The sequence below is a fragment of the Parambassis ranga genome, chromosome 3 (genome assembly GCF_900634625.1).
Source record: "Parambassis ranga chromosome 3, fParRan2.1, whole genome shotgun sequence".
Lineage (NCBI taxonomy): Eukaryota > Metazoa > Chordata > Actinopteri > Ambassidae > Parambassis > Parambassis ranga.
Genome location: NC_041024.1, coordinates 20,921,119 through 20,941,870, shown reverse-complemented (window position 1 = coordinate 20,941,870; position 20,752 = coordinate 20,921,119). Strand labels below are relative to the sequence as shown.

The following is a 20,752-nucleotide window of genomic DNA, read 5'->3' as shown; positions in this document are numbered from 1 at the left end:
CAGCCCAGCTGTAAACCTTCAGCCTGCGCAGCTCAACATTTCAGCCCCTTTGTTCCCCCTCGGGAAACCTTTGGCATGACTCCAGTTTAGATTTTCTTCATGTGGAAGGCGATGCTCTGCTCATTATACCCTGTGTGAGAGCATCCACTGCTGAGAGGTGGGAAGGTGCTTTTCAGGGTCTGAGATGATATTTCTGCCCTTTTTCCTAAGCGAGGAGCACACTGTGAAGGTTTTTTTTAGCCCCCCACTGTAACCACTAGTTAATTCAGTGTGAATTTTAGCCAACGGCCCAGGAAACAGCTCATATTATGTAACAACCAAATGTAGGGTGCCGCATGCTCACTCCTACGCTGGACAGGATTGTGATTCTTTTATACTGACAAATATAAAGCAGCAGCTCCAGCACTGAAATTAAATTCTCTGCTAAATCAATAATGATGTGACAGTGTGTCTGACAGTGACAGCATTCGGGGTCCTCCGTATCTAACTGAACGCATTTACCACAGAAAATTTCAAATATATTCATAGACAGCATTGCACTATTATAGGCCGACAGCCTTTACTGTGGTACAGTATGTATTTAGGAAGACAGGATGTGCCATATATCTAAAGCCACAGCACTTTACCACCACATATCCTATATTCTAAATGGTGACATGTTCTGTTACCCAAGAAATACAGCATTAAAAAGCACTACAATTGTAATGGTGACATTACTGTACTACACTGTGTGTTTAGGTTTCATATAACTGCGCATATCATTGAGAGTGACTATAGTTGCATGTCTTGATCAGATTTCCTATTTGTGCCACAAGCTGTCACAATGCACTGCTCTCATCACCTAGCAACCTTCAAAGCTTCAGTCCTTACAATAGTTGGCTCGAGTGCCACAGGAATAAGTCCCAAAACCCGGAAGAGCATTGGCATTTTAGCACCTCCCAAAGTCACAGTTTTGTTTTCCCACTGTGTTTTTGGTTAGGATGAGATTGTCCAAACAGGACTACAAATGTCATCAATACATTTATACTGCCAAAGAGGGAAGAGCAGTAAACTTAGTGATGATATCATAGTCATGCAGGTGAGATTGTTTCAGCTTGTTATTAGCTTGCTCGTAATATAAGCGCGTTATTTCAACATTCATGGTCAGTCATTAAAGGTGTCATTTGTGAGGATTGACCCGTTTTAAGTATTGTTTTCTTTGATGTATCATTGCAGCTTATTTTCTACATTATTTCAAAATCCCAGTGGCCGTGGAGGCAAGTCTTGATAAGCCCATCCTCAGTGGGAAAACATGAGAATGGTATTTCAATCCTTGAAAATGGACCCTGTGTACCACATGTCTATACGTTTATGTGGGCGGGACCTGTCACCACGGTAGCTGAATATGGCGATGGCAGAAGGGAATGTGTGTTTTAAGACAAACCGTCTTAAAACACACATGTGTTTTAAGACAAACCGTAATCTTTACCTAACCCCTTACCCTATTTTTAACGTCTAACCTTTACTTGTAGAGAACTGAGAGGATTTGATTTGGCTTAATCTAAAATGTTCCTCCTAACTTTAATGACTTGAGTGAACAGCTTGATTTTTTTTTTTTTAATCTTTTTTGTTTTATTGATAGCATGCGGCTGTGCTTGAAGAAAACCTGCTTTAATGTTGCCAGTATCTCCTCTTGGCCCCCTGCCTGCAGATCTATCTGGATAAACAGAAAAATATTTGTTTTCCTTTGTTAGCTTCAACCTTGTTTTTGATCAGCCAAATAAACTTCAGATGCACTACTGTGAGATAAAGAGCTGCTGAATTTATTTTTCTTCCACTTAAGTGCCTACAACATCACTGGCATACAACTCATCCAGCACTACTGTCAGCCTGAAGTCATCAGGCACTGTCCTCCTATCAGCCGCTCCTCCCATCTCCCTGTACATCCCATCACTATGTTCCCATCAGCCTCTGCACAGCTTGCATTAACACACCTAAGGGACCGGGAGACCTCTGTGTTATAGATAGAAAATATGGATTCATCTTTTATAAGGGTGGTTAAAGTTTTACCTCTAGAGAATAATTGTTATGTAATCACAACAAGGGAATTAATTATTCATAGAACACACACACACACACACACACACACAGTGAATCTCATCCAATCTCTTTCTTATTGTCTCTGTGTGTCTCTCCCCTCACTTCTTCCTCTCTCTCTCTCCTGCACCATTCTCTTCATATGTCTCTCTTTCCCTTTCCCTCTCCTCCCTAATGGAGTTAGTGAGCACCGAGGATAAAACAATTAAAAGAAAATTCATTTGAATGAATTAAAGAGCAGGGAGCTGCAGCAGCTGACACTTCTGAGGCAAGACGAATTATCCTGCATGGCTGGTTTAGCAGCATTTTACAGTGGCCCTGTCACACCTCATTAACCTGTGTATTAACCCATGGCAAAGCATTGTTAGTACACATTGATGCAAAATAAACTGGGGCGATATATATAAGTGAGGAAGGAAACTGTTACCACTCTGTGTTAACAATTCAGCAGGTTGGGTAGCATGCATCTGTGACCTGTGAGCCTGCAAGGTGTGTGTGTGTGTGTGTTGAATAACGAGTTACCTCACCACCAGCTCCGTGCATTTTTCCAATGTTTTCCAAGCAACAGGAGATGCACAAGATTTGCTGCCAGGGTATGAAAGATTTCAGAGGCTGTTAAGGAAATGCCAAGGCCATCTGTGCTGCTCTAAGAGGGTGTGAAATGAAGATGGAGAGTGTGTCACCCTGCGATGAGAGGTCATTACCGGCTCCTCAAAGGCAGCAGATTATGTCAATTTTACAGGTCACAGTCTTGTGGGCCACTGCATTTTTTATCTTCTTTGTCTCTGCGACACCTTAACACTTGGTAATGAGTCCAGAGGTGTCTGGAGTTGAAATGTGCATTCGGTGCTGTGATGTTCAGGAACAGCAGCTAAACGGATGTCACTGGTTATGATTAGATGCAGCCAGATGGCGTCGGGATGTTGCTTCTTCTTGTGCTCGCAGTAAGCACAACAATGGCCCCGTCTCTCCTGGCAGATTGTCACTTTATGTGTTCAGAGGCGCCGTAACGACTGAACACACTCTGCTGTTTGCACATCTTGCCAGCTCAATACCATCACTTACATTTGACTGGGCAGTCTGATTCTAAGCATTTTGCATGCAGGGTGGCTCCACTGTGGAACCTTAACTATACACTTAAGATACACAGCTATGTAATAATAAAGTGTGTGCATGGTGAGCACTTATACAGGTTTATAGGGCATTTTTGTCATACTAACACAAAGCCAAGGGAAATCTGACAAACTAATCCCTCTCAAAAGGTGAGCTGCAGTGCAGCTGAGACAGACAGGAACTCTGCAGCTTTTAATGTGAAATTAAATTGCTCCTTTGTTTCCATGTCATGCCATCTTTTACTACAAAGACAAGTGCACAAAGCTTTAGTTTGTTGAAAGCACACTCACCTTGTCCTAAATGCACAAAAGCTTCATTTTACTTCCTACTATATTGTTCTATGAATTAGCAAAGGGATAGTTTGGTTTGTGTGCAGCCTGGTGGTGCAGTGGTTAGTGCTGTCACCTCGCAGCATGAAGGTTTGTGGTTTTAAACCTTCTGCAGCAGCAAGACAAACACTTTTTACTTACCCGGGCGGTCCCCCGCTTCTTGTCCATTGACTGTCCAGCCAACGAGAGGTGAATTTTCTATATAATTCACAGTTATGGTTATAACCATTTTGAGTGACAGACGAATGCAGACTCACAGCTTCCTCCTTCTGTACCTGCATGTGCACCTCAGGTCCAGGCTCCATTTTTTTGCCCGTGTTAGAGTTTAGGTGGACTCAACCGACTCAAAATGGCTCATCAGGAACCTATAGGTGGACACTCAGTCCATAATTATATACAGTCTGTAGTACCAACATGGAACGTGTAGTGAGCCAATTCAGCATCAAATACAGAATCAGATTAAATGTAACCTCACTTTAAAGATACATAATTACCCCTGTAATCATAGCATGTAATGCATTTTTCCCATTTCATGATGGCTGTCCTGGATTAGTGGGTCATTTTTATCTGTCATATCATCCCCTGCTGCTTGTGGAATGTGTTCTTCCACTTCCCTATGTTCTGCATAATGGAAACATTGTTTTGATTAGGTCTCTAGATTTTTGTTTTCATTTCAAACATCGCCTGTGACAGCCTTGTTCTCATGCACGCTTTGACTCTGCCTCATACTCTCACCCTACTAACAGCAAGCCTCTTTGCCAGGTTTTTCAATAGGACACCAAGGTTGGGCACTTTACTGCCAGAATTCTCACAAAAACACTTTCAAGAATAGAAAGCTCACTTGTTGTCAACTTGTTGTCAGGGGAAGCTCTATCTCCTGTTATTTATATTTATTTTTCAAAAGAAGAAAAAAAAACATCCCCAGAAAAGTTTCTATTATTCTCTTCTATTTACTGTGCTTTTTGAAAACCCTTCTGACAATCCATTGCTGTAATAGTGTGTTGTAGTTGTAGTATCACATTTCAGCTGCTTGGCAAAGTGGCTTCCTTTCTGTGTTTGGGCTTCATGGCATCTAAATGGCAGGGAGATAAACTCCATGTAGCCCAGGGGAGCACGGTGATGATGAGCTAAACAAACAGGCTAACAGGCTAGCAGTGCTAATGCACAAACAAGAGTCTGCTGAAAACAGCATGTTCTTTACGCATGGAGAGTAAAGAGGAAGAGGATAGAGGACAAAGCATGGGGAAAAAAAAGAGGAGCAGAGAAAATGAAGTGACCATGAGGGAGGCGTTCAGGGAGCACTGACAGGCTGGCTCAGCTGTGTTTTAACTAATGGGTGAACTGGCCACTCTGCTGACTCTCCTGTGTGACTGTCTGGATGAACATTTCACTGTAGTAGGGTTAAATCTGTTTTACCCAGAGGCAGCTGAGGGTCTTTGAAACAAATCTCTGCGGTCCTGACAGATGTAAGGTCGGCTCTACAGCCAAGAACATTCTGATTATTATTACAGAAATCTATGAATCGCCTAACTGAGCCTGACGTAAACAGGCTGAGGACAAATTCATGTTTACTGTAAAAACCACGTCAAAGCCATGATGCACCTTTATTTACACCATGTCTACATAATATTACATATGTATGGATGTAAAGATTTGTGTGTGTGTGTGTGTGCCAGTGCGTGATTTAATACCACCTCCAGGGACTGTACTCTCTGATTTAGGAGCAGCTTCATTGCGACCACAGCAATAGGCACTTTCTGGGTCATATGAGAGTTGGCATCCTTCAGATTTATATATCAACCCTCCATACACACACATGCACATATTGAAATGAGAAACACAGTAGGTATAACCCAGGCAGAGAAAGGGAGAATATAGGATGTGTGTGTTTGCGTGTGCTACCTTTGCTCCGACAGTTGAAGCCTATTTCCACAGAGAGAGGGTCGGCAATATGTTTTGGAGCAATGCTGCAGTGAAGATAAGATCCACGCTACTGCAGCCACAATCTGATCCTGCCGTCGTGCCAGAGGGCAAAATCTAATTTCCTCCACACTGCGAAAAAAAATAAAAAAATCAAATAAAAAAATAATAAGGAGGAGCAAAACAAAAAAGAGCAAAACATTTTTTAATCAATGATTAATACTTTGCAGGAGATGACTATTTATCTTTAGCATATTCCAGTAAGACAGAGTAAAGCTGCTAATATATTGTGTGTACCTTCCCTAGGTCTTTGGAAGAATAATTGTCTGGCACGTCTTTAACCTGGGCCTTTGTCTCTCGCTGGCCTTCTTTCACCAGGCCATGTTTGCCTTCTCGCAACATGACATTTGGAGCGCAAATTGCCTGGCCTTTCAGAAGGCTGGACTGTCTAGCTCATACTGACAAGACAGACAAAACAGTCTCTCCGATAACTGCTCCATCCTCAATTATTAGGCTTCTTTGAACCGAATGTTCCCCGTACTGTGTGTGTCTGTCATCTAACGGAGATAAGCGGTGTGGCTCATGGTGCGGCTACAACTCGGCTGATGATTTGCCACCGGACTTAGTCACTATGTCAACCCAGGTGGTGAGAAAAACTCGCTCATAGGTCAACATGAGACGATCGATCCTAAACATCAGCACACAGTATGAGCCTGCATGTGGAAGCAGTGAGTGTCAGACAGCAGGAAAATCACATCTCCTTCAATGAACAGTCTGGATCATAGATTTCTCTTTATTGTGTAGGGGTGTGGCTTATATTAAAATTCATCCAGTGTGAAGTATTAGTGCGAAGAAGCCGGTCAGTGTCGATGTGGATGTGATGAAGTAATTTTGACAGATATTGTTCAATGTTTGCCAAACTAGTAATTATCTTGTTTCTCTTTTAACATTTTAAGTGTAACCTGCTGTTACACTTAACCCGACAATGGAAAGATCCCAAAAATTAAACTTTACTCTGACACTTCTTATTAGTATGCTTTGAGCAGCTTAGGGAAAAATCAGTAAAATTCTAATGTCAATATATCTGCTTAAAAGGGAAAGAAAACATTAGTCATTGATGAGATCAACTAAATGCCCAGTTAGTCTTTATGTTTCTTTCTGAAAGATTGATATAATTATTCAACAGTAATCATGCACAAGACAAATTATCTGACATTCAGGCGTATGGGACTAGTTTTATGACAACCTTTTCTCTGCCAGAAGTAACCCTGAAATATTAACCCTGGAATACATCTCAACCGTCAACAGCACATTTAGACACACATGCCCCAAGCTATCTGTCTAACACGTGACGTGTTTATGCCTTTAACGCTTTTTTCCGCTAAATTGCTCATGCCATGGACTCAGCCATGGGTCAACAGTTCTGCATATTTGTAATGAAGATTATTATTGAGTAATCATTTTAGATTTCCATCTAAATTTGGCTTTATTTGTGTATGTACAGATTCTTAACAACCCATTTCCTCTTACTATAAATGTAAAAGCTGCAAAAACAAACTTGAATTTTAATACATTTATCTCTCTTGAGGATGCAGCCAAAGTGCATCAGTAGCTCATCAAGTATGCAGCATGTAGAGGCATTGGGCTACAGTCACACCATCTGCATGTAATCCTCTGTTGATTAGCATGTAGTGCTACTGTATTCCTCGGCTAGCCAGCTCCTCTCGTTGCCCCCGGAGTCTTAATCCTTCCTCCTCCTGTTGTGGTTCTGCTCCACTGGGGACCAATCGCACCAATTCCACTCATCGAGCTTGATAATTAGTGACAATTGTAAAAGTAATTTACAAACTCAAGCGATGCCATTGAGCAAATGGTGCCAATTAACTAAAGATGCTAATGTGGGCAGAACTGCGGAAAAGCAGCATCCGACCTCCATTACAGTGAGAGGAAGAAGGCCAGGAAGCTGTCCTCTGCGTGTCAGGGACAATTGTCCAGGGAGCATAGGGGAGGAGATACACATTGTTGGACTGGGCTTGTCACTATGCTGCAGATTATTCCCACAGTACAATTACAAGCACTGTGACCAGGGCAACAAGACTTTAATTTACATCTCAGACTATTAGCTAATACGTCTTTTTTTTTTTAGTCTCTGGCTCTAGGTGTAGAATATGTTTCAACTCATACCACATAAACATTGCACAAACAACTGAAATGATACTTTGTGAAAAATTGTGCACCCACCCTGTCAGCTAAGGGCTGTATGTGCAGCAGGGAGAGCAGCACACTGACACACTGGACATCACCCTAATTGTGTTTAGTGTCAAAAACAGCATGGCTCAGTGTATGATGACCATCTTATAGCTACTGAAAAACAGCAAATCTTGCCCACAGGGTTCTTGGTCCAATGAGGTGATTTACAAAATGTGAAATTGTGCCTTTTTTTTAATCATGAACTAATTTATATCTGCAGCCTGCAGGTTTCCTAAATGTAATTAATCAAGTAAAGTAGTCTAGATGCAAAACAGGAATCGTTCAGCTTAAAGGTTCACAGTTTGACCATTAAACATATTTAAATGTGGAAGTTATGAAATGAGGTAAAAATATATTTTAACCACTGCTGTGCAGAATTATTATTGATTAGATATAATGAGGTAGGCTTGATGATAGAATTTGCATTACCGAGCATATCTTACAATAAAACTAGAATACAGATTTGCAAAAGAAAAAACATTATTAGTAGGTACTGCCATACAGTATGCCAGTCAGAGTCAGAGTCCAGATTCATTACAATCCAGTGTCTGCTGTTTGGCATCCTCCTCTATGGTTCCCTCGTCATATTGTTTCCCTCACTGGTTTTGCTCTGCAGTGTCTGCATTGTCACCTAAATTTAGCCCTGCCGCCAGCAGTGCTAAATTTAGGTGACAGAATGGGTAATCAATGCATTGATTACCCATTCTGTTCAACCGAAGCAGTCCACCCAGTCTTCCAGATGCTTAGTCTATCACTGTGTCTTATCTCAAAGTCTACAGGTTAGTCAGACTGTCATTCTCCCTCAATAAATCAACTATACCACAAATTACAGTTATGTATTCCCTATAGACTGCCTTGAACACTGGTCTCCTACATTTCCATTTTCTTTCATGGATTTATTAAATTGACAACAACAACATTGTCAAACGTCCTTATTTTTAGGATATCCTATGTTGTCTCTCCATAGATGAAGATATCTGACAGTGCTGACACCACAGATGATGTGGACAGATTTTTTTCCGTTTCAGTTTTAGCAGAAAGAATATCTTGAGGAGGCTCATTATTTGAAGTCAAGGCCCCACTGTCTCATTATGAGTTATTGTTGCTCGGTTCAACGCGTTCAGCTTTTTCCGACCTGGAAAAGAATCAGTAATGTGACTAATCCTGTGTAAGCAGGAGGGAGCGTCATGGTTAATGGTACAGTCTGCCCTTTTTGTAGAATCCTCTCCTCTTCCCTCTCCTCTCTTCCCTCTGTCTCTTCCCCTCCCTCAGGATTAAAAGCAGGAGGTGTATTCCCATTCTGTCAGTCACATTCACTCTGCCTCCTAGGCCTCAGCCTCTATCAGTGTAAACAGAAGAGGGGGAAACAGTGTTTGGTGTTTTTCTCATGTCTAAAAACCTCCTTTTGGTGTCTCTTTGATCCCAGGCACTGGAATAGTAATTGCTATCACTTATGAAACAAAATGACAAGTGCTGCCAACAGTTTAGCAATGCAAATACAAAAGGAGAGAGAGAGAGAGAGAGAGATAGTGAGTAGTGGGGGATAGAGGTCTGTGAAGAGGAGCTCGCTCAGGCTGTGCGAAGGTCCTGAGCTTGCAGCTAGGAGGCGTTTGATCGATTTTGGAAGCGTTGTGAGAGGATCTCATGTGAGAGAAAGAAATGTTTTAATTTTATACAGATATTCTTTTAAAGTGGTAATCCACTTGAACCATGATTCACTCTGCTGTGCTTCTCCCCCCCCCCCCCACCCCCCGCAACATTTCAAAGTAGAGCCAAAGGCAACTGATGCTTGATGCTTTCTATGGAAGACAGATATATCCTCACACATAATGCATTTAAGTGCCCATGCTCAAGCCTGACCTCTATGTTGTGTCTATCTTTTGGAATCACAATTAAACAAGAATAAAGCATGGCAGTGACCCTGCAGGGGGAAGAGTCAAAAACATTCATATTATAAGAAACCCCCTCCAGAGGAGCAGTGAGATGGCCCTAACTGTGAATCCTGGCGTTTCTGTGTTGCAAGTGGCTGCAGCCGAAGAAGTAGTGGCTGGGTGCTGGTTATTCAAACGGCATATACACAGACAGATATGAAGGAATTGGATGGCTTCTCTTTCCTCTTTAAAGCTGTGGAAGAGGATAAGCCTTTGGTGTTTTTTTACAGTCTCCCTCTGACATCTTCGGTTGATGTTTATTTAAATGGCTCTCAGATCGGTGTGGAAATCGTCCCGTTGCGATTGCCCAGCAGGACACAAAACAACTGGGCTCTGGAAGGGAAACAGAAGAATGCAAGCAAGAAGAGTATTTCTGAGGGGACGGAGGGGAGAAAAAGAAGAGGGGGAGAAAACTTGAGGGTTTTATGTAAAGGAAGAGATCTGTGTGAAATGTATTTTGTGTAATGAGACGCCCCAATTCTGCTCTTTGAGACAGTGTTACCTGGAGCTGGAAAATAAAAATCTCTCTCCCTGCCCATCCCCTGTGGAGCTGGCTGTTCTCGGCTTACAGTGGGCCTATCCTCCATTTCACAAAAAAACACTCTGGCTCTGTATTTTGTCAGATTTAGTCATCAGACTGGTCGTCAGGAGAAGGTGTCATTTTGGAGCTCCTGCTGGGGGATGGCTCTTTCTTCTAGGACATTCTGACACAGAGCGTTAATAATGTAGCTCTACTTTTCTGGCGCTCGCAAACATGGCCATCGACCTCGCTGGCCATCAACAGAAATGTCTGCTCATTCAATGACCTGCTGCTGTCCTTTCTGCTGTATTTTTTTTTTTTTCAGACTTAGTGGGGATCGTTCCTTCCATGTGGAAGCTGTTGGACACCCATTTTGCTTTTACAACATAGGGACAGTGTTTTCTCAGTGCGATGAGCATCATTTGACAGTCCCCTGCCTCAGCATCCAAGTCCATTTACAGCCAGCTCATTCACTTTATTGCCATTCGCTGATGGCAGCACTTTGAAGTGTTTGCTAAAGGAGGGTGGGAGTGGAGTGGGGGGGGGCAGGGGTTTAATTGGCTGTATTAGTTGATTTGCTTCTGTTCTTTTTTGGTGCCCCCGAGTCACTGTGAGACATATCAAGCGACCTATTTTAGTTTTTTTCCCCCCTTTTCCATCTTAATGAATGCTACTAGTCTTGTTCATGTCTGGGATCCTAGTTCATCTCCTCCAACCTCCTCCAAAACAAGTTGGCTTGTTTGATTTAACTGAAAAAAAAAAACACACAGACACAGACATTGAGACTTCTTCGGTCTACGGTCCTCTGTGTTTACGTTGACATGGCTGCGTTCCTGTATCGACTACAGGGAAAGTTAAATTTAGCAACTTCATTCCTTTTGCACATGACACTTATTGACAGCCTGCTGTGGGTAATGATGTGTTTCGTTTCACAACATGTCGCCTGCAGCAGTCGCCCTTGGAGAGGTTTTGATGTTTGTTTTGTTTGAAATGCCTATATGCCTTTGTGCAATCCAGTGCAACATCTCCTGCAGCATGTTCGGGCTAGCTGAAGATTCCATGTGGAGAAAAAAAAAATAGGCAACTCAATCATTTTAAAGAGACTGACTGGAAAAAAAAACATATTGATCAGTCCCAGTCGTTTGGACTTTTTTTATGCATCTTTTTGTTGCTACATTGCACCTTGGGCATTTTGAGTTCATAGTATGTTAGTTTAAGATTGCCATGGTTACAATTATGTCACCTATTACAAGGTTAGTGGTGCTTCTGTCTGCACTGTGACAGACAATTCTGAATAAAATGCTATCATTCCCGAACTTCTGCTCTGTGGAAGTGCTCTTGTTGGCCTTGTTACTTGTTTACCAGTTAAATGTCAATGTTTAGTTTGAGTAGATTTTTTTATTTTTTTGGAAAACATTAACTTCCTGTTGATGATGAACTGTCTGCTCTGAAACTGAATAGTAAAAGATTAGACTGAAAGTCAAGTTAACATCTTATAATGCTCATATTGTCAAGTTGATGAATATGTTTCTCTAAAAGTTATTACACAATAACCTTATCAGACACACAGCATTATATAAAGTTGATACACACTTTATACATATTTTTTTCACAGCCCTGTTTGCACAGTATCACACTCAGACTGTTAAATGAAACTCTACTATTAGATGTTATACAAACTGCATATGTTCAAAAGTGGGCTGCCATTCAGTTTATCTTTGGCCTAATTGCAGAGAAGATAACACTTAAATGAATACTTAATCATAATCCTCTTAATTTCAGTTTGTCACACATGCTAGAATGTATCTACATACAGTCTGCTTATTTAACAGCTCACAGTCTCCTGGTGCATGTTATAATGCTTCATGATGTGGACCCCTAACCTGAACTAAAGGCATTGTGGGGCAGAGCAGGGCTTTCGCTGAGTGCAGTAGTACAGTGTTCAGGTTCAAATAAAGGGAGGTTGATCTAACCTTGGCTATACGCCCTGCATGGCTGCCCCTGTAAAGCCATCAGTCTGCTGGGAGTCTGACTGAAATATTAAAGAGCCTCTCTGCTTGTAGCACCTTACCATGAAGCAACCAGGTTGTATAGTGTAGTATGTGTCATGGTTACAGTAGATATGTAATGGATAGACACCAAGGTGAAACAAGAGCGTATCATTATCAGTGTAATTGACACTCATTTCACCGTCACTCTTTTGATGTATTTATCCATCTTTCTACACGCAAGATGACTGACAGGCCTGCCTGCACTACCCTACATTATATTTGTTGCTGATGGAGGACGGAAATAAAAAAACTGCCAGGCATAAATACATCCTGGTATTATGGAAGAATGCCCTTGCAGCAGTGACAAGAAGATAGAAGTCACCCTTTCCTGTCATTAATTCAGCAACACCACAGCACCCCATTCTATTTAACGCTGGACTATAATCTGTTCGATGGCAATAATCACAGCAACAAATATAGGTGATGCTGTACAGTATGTGTGAGAAAGGTGTGGAAGTCATGTAATCACTCTTCCAGGGCTGTATGTAACATTAGGGAACGGCGTTTTACGTTTAACGTTTTACCGGTGACACCTTTATGTTCACCATTATGCAGACAAAACACATAACCCGGACACATTTGTCACCATAGATTAGTAATCTATATGCCTAATTCCTAGGAACCTGGGTTTAGTTGTCAGTCAGTTATACATTTCTTCATGAATTATTGCAATCTGTGAGAAAGATAGGCATGACGTACAGGAGTGTGAAGGTTGATTTGCATCTGTGTGTCATGGTTAGATGTGTAATTAGAATGCCCCCCTCTTCTCCTTCAACCTACGCATTCTTCCCTCCTCCTCTTCTTCTTCTTCCTCCCCCTTCTACCCTCACTCCTCTGCCTCTCGGGATAACAAATCTGTTTGGATCTGAACCCTCCAACAGAGGGAGGCACTTGTGAAAGAACTGAAGCAGGAATCAAGACCCCTGAGGGCAGAAACAAGAAAGAGGAATAGAAAAAGGCAGGGACAGAGAGACAATAGAGAGATGAAAAAAAATGATGCGAGTCTGTTTAAAAACTGCTTTTAAGTTATGATGAAACAGCAGTTGCTTGAGTAAAACATGCTGATAGAGGAATTTAGGTTTTGATCAGTCGCTGTTGCTGTCATTCTGAAGGCATTTCATGCTCTAATCAGTATTATTATGGATGCTAGTAGCTGAACTTACTTTGGCGACATGTTCAACACCCTGACAACAGGCTATTGAGTGGAAGGAAAGCAATCAAGGAAATTGTGCAAAGAAAACAAAGGAAAGTGAGTGCATGAAAGGGAAGAGGGGAGGAAAAAAAGGACAATATTGACATTTGATTGATTGATATCCAACAGTGGGCCTGGGAGTTGACTGTGTGTGTGCTTGCGTGTATTTAAGTAAGCATGAATAATTGCTAAGGAAATGGGACCTTAATGCAACCAGGTGCAGAAAACGTGGTTAACAATGACCTTAATGTGATTCCAATTCATTTTATAAATTCCTCAGGGAGTGTTAACCTCCGTTACTCTAACCAGCTGGGAGCAGTTCATATTAAAGGAGCAGTTTTCACCCTTTTTTAGCTTCCTCTGCCTCGTTTACATTCACATTGCTAACAGATATAGCGTATGCTGTTAGTGGTCTAGCATTTTGGTTCAAAATAAGGCAAATTAATGGATGGATTGTCATTTTAAAACTAAAGTTCATAGGAGTATGATGGATGAATGACATAGATCTGCTTCTTTACACTGATTTGTAACATAGATATTAAAGATTTCCCAGCATTTGAATTTCACTACTTAAAAGAAGGTGTTTAGTGGTAAAATAAAACTGAGAACAACCTAAAAATGGCACCTAAACATGGGCGTGACACCACGTTTATGGCTGCACAGAGCAGCCAGAATGTGTGTAGACATCTTATTAACCTGTGGTACCCAGGAACAGCGAGGGATACACTGTTCCTCTTGTTAAATCAGGCATTTTGCAGATACACCAGATTGTGTCCTCAGATTCTCACACGTGTGTCTATACTGTGTGTCTGTGCGCAGTGAACTGTTCATGTTCCATGTGCAGACTGTGAAAACATTTTTCTCTTGGGAGCACAATGAAGTAGCTGTCTGTCTAGCTACCCAGCCAGCTATAAATATTTATAAATAGGGATTAATTCAGGTTCAGTGCTGCTTTTGAACTGATTCATTTTGGTGATATCTTTCTGCTAAGCAAAGCCCTTTCCAAAATTTTCACTATATTTCACCACTACATAAAACACAATAAGGGCATTAGATCTTATCAGCCCCTGTGACTAATAAATGATCTCTGGTAATCACCTACCACCTTGGATATCGGGTCATATTAGCATGCGCATGCTTCACCCACAGCACTGATGTGCACTATCATCAGGTAGTTTTGTGGGCCTCGGTAGATGAATGTGGCTCGCTGTCTCCTTTGTGATTTACATGCAAACGCCGCCAGATGCTTGACGTCGGGGAATCGTTTCATACTCTGATGCCGTGACAAGAAATATAGCCATACAGCGTGGTGTTGTTGCTGTGCATATGTTTGTACTGTATGTGTGTATGCGTGCGCTGCTGCTTTTACTGCCTAGTTTCCCTAACAATGCCTCCACAAGCTTTTTATTTGGCCCTTTCTGATTACATTGCATTGAGGAAAGAATGAAACCCCAAACAGAGCAGAGACTAGCTTCTTGTATGACTTCAATGCCACCTCCGATTGCCTTATATTTTGTTTTCAATTTGTGTTCGGGCACATAATGTGTAATAAAAAGTAGGGCCTGAGTTTGGTTAAGATCCTGACTTTGTCGTCGTCATAAATCAGGGAACAGACTTGGACTACTGGAAGATGTCATTTTCCATCACTTTTCAGACTTGTGTAAAATTGCTTTGTTTGTCTTCAGGGAACTCACAGGGTAATGTGGTGTCAAAGATATAAAAGCTGATAGGATGCCGTAGGAACAGAGTCAGAATAACAATCTCGGTGTTTTGTTTTATTATCATTCTGAGCATCAAGACCGCAGATATACAGCAACACAAACTGTAATTGGTTCACTGCTGTGTCATTGCAGATAATGTTCGGTGTGGTGCAGACGCTTGATTTTTAGAGGACGTACAAGTGGCTTCAGATGCAATGACTGATAGGTTTACTGCAGATTTCAAATGTGTGTTTATTTCTGCCTCCGCTCGGCCGTCCTTCCCCCCGGTGTTCGCCATTGTTTATACCACAATAAAGAGAGAGCGCATTGAGCTTGCAGGGCAACTGTAAATTGTCGATAGCCCATAAATATCAGCTGTCCTAACGCTCACAGTTGGTCAGCATCAGCAGCGGTAGAGGAGAACTGCAAGCAGGCCGGTGGTTGTTTCACTCTGCAGAGGCTGCCTATTTGGATACCGTGAGAAATGGGGTTAGCGTGGGTTTGCCGCCGGCCTGCATGGTTGTCACATGCTCGCGAGTGGGAGGTTGAGTGAGCAGGTTGAAGCCGTTTGTCAGAGGAGCTATTTACATGTCTTCTTCAGTGCAGCGAGGGGAGTTGTCATCAGAGTTTTGCACATGACCTCAGGGCTTCTTCACACGATAGTGGCATTTAGCAATTAACTGACCTTTTTATAGCACTGATGGTACACTCTCTTTGTGAATTTCCATAATAAGCTAGCAGCCACTGCGTCATTATGGTTTTAATAATCAAAATAATTAATTTCAGCTCAAGGCTCTTGCTTGGAAACCTCAGTGTCTTAAAGGCAGTCTGCTTAAATAGATGTGAATGAAGAAGCAGGAAGACATTTTCTACTTTCAATGACAGCAGTATATCAGCAAATTAACCTGCTGTACAGTCATAGAACTGACAATCAAATGACCAGCTCTGATGGATTTATTAAAAAGCTTTGAGCTCTGTGACATTTAGTTAATATTTACGTCTTGCAGTGCCATCGTCTTTGGTTGATCATAAGCATGTCGTCAGCCTTGATTTGTCTGTTTTCCATCCTTCCCACGTATCGCTTTAATTTGTTTCAAATCCATCGTTAACTAAACGCAGGGCCTTGCCTTAGTAAGTTATCCTTCCTGTGTTCCTCTTGTTCATTTTTACGTGTCCTCAAGTTAATTCCAGTCCTAATTAACTACCTTTGAAAGGAATCTGTGCGATAATTACCAGAAGGAGGTGGAACGGAAGCAATCACACTCTGCGCAATTTATTCCCCACCACAGGGAAAACCCTGCAGAGTCACCCGCTGCATTTTTTTTTTTTTTTTTTATTATTTCTGTCCTGAGAATCACCTTCAGTACTCACATTTCTGTAGCAGGTAAAACAGCGACACAAATAATCAGGAGGCTCCAGACACACACACACACCCCTGCTGGTTTTTGACTCTTGTCTGGTACATTTGCAAGAAAAATAATTATACTAAAAATACAGAGAAATTATAATTGGAATGAATGAGCTGAGACAAAGCCAGAGGTGGAGAATAAAAAAGGAAACATGGGGTGCAGACATGCCACCAATGCACCTAAAATTAGACCTGGTCAATATGATTCAGTTCTAGAGACACACCACCAGCAGTGTCAGACCTGCAGTTCCATCCAGCCTGTGCCGTGTATAAACAGACTAATAACAACAGTAGGTTAAATAGCTGGCAATCGTCTATTTTCATTTTAAAGGTCAATAATAAAGTGCATTAGTTCATCTCTGTTTTTTTTTTCAACCCATAACCCACCTGAAAATGTGTATATTAAAAAAAGGTCACTAATAAGTATGAGTCAAACAGGAGAACAGTGCATTAGTCTGCAACATTAAGTATTCTCTTAAACTGCAGCTGTTATACCTTTCCTTCCCTGTGTCGAATGTGAAGCCATGAGGTGTAATAAAGAAGCTTTCTTCTGTCACGTTTTTTTTTTTCATTTCTTTTTTCGAGTCTTGTTAAAAAGGTTCTCTTCTGGTGTGATGTGTGATTACGTTTACAAGGTGACAAAGCCCGGAGATGAAAGCCGTCCTCTGTCTGGAAGGTGGTTAGTTCAAAGGTGCGAGTGTTCTTTTAATTCATCACTGAGGCCTAGACAATACCTTAATTTACGAGTTCATTTTAAAACCCAGGAGGGGGAAGGCTATGCTGTCTCTGCTCCCGTAGAGTAAATTAGATTGACTTCTAAACTTTGGCAAACAGATGATGCAAATGTCACACTTGATCAATTGATTTGCTAAATTAGCTAATGCACCTGCAAACTATCTTACATGGACATAAACCAAGCACCTGGATCACAGGGCTTACAGTGAAAGAACACTGAGTAATGTGCAGCAGAGTGACGTGGGAATCATGGGGATATCTGAGCAGGAGTGACACATTTCAGAGAAAGAGAAGGATGTTGGCTGGAGAAACATATTGGCTGGCGAAAGATGGAAGGATGTGAGCAATGAGATTTAACTAATCTTCAAACGACGGCATGCCACAGTGATCTAAGACTTTTCCAGACGGAGTCCCAGGACATACTGGTTTCTGTTACTCCTTATGTGTTAAATGAACATTTTTTTCCCCTGGCAGCACCATCTCCTTTAATGATCAATCACATCCTTGCTTACTTATGTCAGATGTCTAAACATCTGGATGTACAGTAGTTTGGGAGATTTCGTCTCCATCACACATTTACAGGAGGCCATAAAGAACTGTTCTTGACAAGAATAGAGATCGCATAGAAGTGTTGCAGAAGATGGAGCTCGGGTCTCACTTTCATGGAATAAAACAATCTACAAAGACACTAAGAAGGACTAAATCCACAGAGTTTAGATACCTTGAACAACCTAACTCTACCTTATCCAGGTCATGTTATACTGTATCTAAGACACACCTGAACTTACAGCATAGTTCACTGAAGGCATTTTGAAGAGCAGAACTAAGAGATTACGTCTTTAGAACACTGTGCTATGAAACCAGTCGCCTTGATTTGAAACTTTTGGATCCTTGAACAATCTTTAAAAAACTGTCTAATATTTAATTGGTTTGATTATTTGATTTAACAGATGGTGTCAAATGTTTTTTAGTTCATTCATGTTTTTGCATTCTTGCTGAGAGTTGGATGAGAAGATCAATACCACTCTGCAAGAATACATTAGCTCAGAGGAAAGGCAGGGAACAGGAGAGAAGTTATCCTAGCTCACTCTGAAGGTGTTTAAAAAGGCATGTTATTAAAGCTGGCAGTTCCTCCACTGCCTCCAGTGTGCAGCTAGTAACGGCTGCAGCTGATGGCTTCACATATTTACTGCACACACATGAGAATGAAGACGTGAGGACACATTCCGCTGCTCTGATGGATGTTACCATGAAGATCCCTACTGTTTTCAGACAGCATCATAAATACAGCACAGTGCTCCGGTCTTTATTAGCATGCAGTTTTATTTTGAATAGCTATGTAGAGGAACCACTGTGCTACCAGCCAATGGTGGAAAAACAATTATAGCAGACCCCAAAATAAGCAGGATCATTCCAAACCACAGACTTCCAATTTTTACTTATGTACTGCAAAAAGTAAGTGCTAAGCTGAGCATACTACATCATCACAGCGCTGCAGCTGGTCTTTGACCCTCTTGCTTGCAGGATCTCAGTCTGAGGGGCCAGCTTTAAATGCTGTAAGCAAAACTGTTGTTGCTGCATGTGGTATAGCACGGCTGCTATTGAGACACACAGTGATTTTTTGATGTGCTCATGTGGCGGCTTGGTCTTGCGTTGTATCAGAGGAATATGGATCAAAGAAGGCAGAAAAGCATGCAAGCCTGCACACTACAAAGTGTAACAGAATATAGTAGGGCATCCTGACACTTCAGGCATAAAGGCTACTTTATAAAAGCTTATGTATAATGATGCATTCTTTAGCTGCTGGTTGTAGTTGTAACATTTGGTAGGAGACATGGATGTATCAGGCTAATTGAAGGGGCAAAAATACAGCTAAGATAGACAAATGATCATATTAATCTGAGAAATAGAAAGCTATAGTGTCCCGAGCCAGGTTCTGAATCAGACCCAGCGGCCGGAGTGCATGGCTGAATCTTCCTGCTGTATGAAGTTTGTGGAGGAGATGAGACATGAAAAGAATGGGAAAATAGTTGAAAGTTGGCTCATTTCATTTTCCAGTTCTCCTGAATAAATCAAAGTTGGTTTAATAGAGAGGAACTTGACTCTCTGATAGACGTTCCGGGGGAAAATGTCCAGTGCTTGAATTCCATTCTGTGCACAGACAACGTCTCAGATGATAAAACCCCTCTCAGATGCCGTTGGGCCTTTTCATCACTCAGGTAACATAAATGCAATTTTTAGAATGTTCTCAAGTCAAGAAGTCCAATTTCCCCCTCACTCCTCAGAAAGCCTTCATCTCCCAAGGAATCAAGTGGAAGGTTTGTGTGTGTGTGTGTGTGTGTGTGTGTGTATAGTTTGTAGTGCTGTGGCTTGGACAGCGGCCAGGCATTCCCTGAGGCCTCATCGATCTGGCACCGGAGTCTGATCAGATGGGTTTTCATTCCATTTCATATTGTATTAAAAATCAGAGCATAATCCTGGGATCCTTTTCCTATTTTGACAGATTTTTACACATGAATCACGATGATTCCCTGGGCACTGATTTTATTTCTTGTGTAGTGATGTTTGAGGCTGTATATGACACATACATCTTTGTGTCTGCGCCGTAAAGAAGAGGGTCTGAGCCATCAACAGAGATTTAGAGCGCCGTGTGCCACCTCTCCCCCGGTGGTTCGGTATGTAGTCGCCCTGGTGAAGACCTGCGCTCTGCTGTGCACATCTCTCTAATAAAGCGTGCACCCGGGTATGAAAACCCTCCAATGAGAGTAAATGTTGTGAATAAATTGTTGCTCAAATGTGTCACTTTATCACACACCAACTCCAGCCCTCCCCCCATCCCCCTTTGCGACTTGAGGGTCTATAATTTGATATGACTGGGTCTTGATTACTATTTACAGTGTTGTCAAGGTGAGCAAAAAGACTCAACATGGTGGGTAAACAGATTCACTGTCACCGCTCCACTGAGTCAGCTGCTGTTGACTTTCTATCCACTTGCTGTTTTCCATCCCCTGCCTCCTCCCTTTCCACACTCCTCTCTGAAGATTGCAGTTGTCAGTGCTCTGTGTCGCTTTTTGACAAAGCAGTGATAGAACAACACACTGGATCACATCAGTATCAGCACATCTGACAGTGAATCCCATCAGGGTCTGTCTTTGAATTCTGATTACAGAAAGGAAATCATACTTTGTATTGACAGGAATGTGTTGCATGACACGATGCATTCATCCATTCATTGTTCCGTTGACTTTTCAGCACAACACAAGTTATGGAGGAGTAAATTGTAGAGAGCATTTTATGAATATTCATGCTTTGACAAAAGTTAACTGTTTCTTCTAGCCTGTGAAATGTCTTCTAACATACAACTGAAGTGCATCAGGAATAACAACTTTCACTCAGTACACACTGCATCTAAACTCGGCATGTTTACAGCATCACTGTGTGTCATATTAAAAAAAGAAGAAAGAAAATCACGACACACACATATGGCTGAAAATGGCTGTGAATTACAGTAACGTGCAATTTGATAT

The 20,752-nt window shown here is 41.7% G+C and overlaps 1 protein-coding gene across 3 annotated transcripts in view; it reads left to right on the top strand.

Annotated features, from left to right (window-relative positions):
* The window catches only part of ntrk3b (neurotrophic tyrosine kinase, receptor, type 3b), a 138,308-nt gene that overhangs the window by 89,722 nt on the left and 27,834 nt on the right, over positions 1-20,752 (top strand). The gene's annotated exons all lie outside the window — the stretch shown is intronic.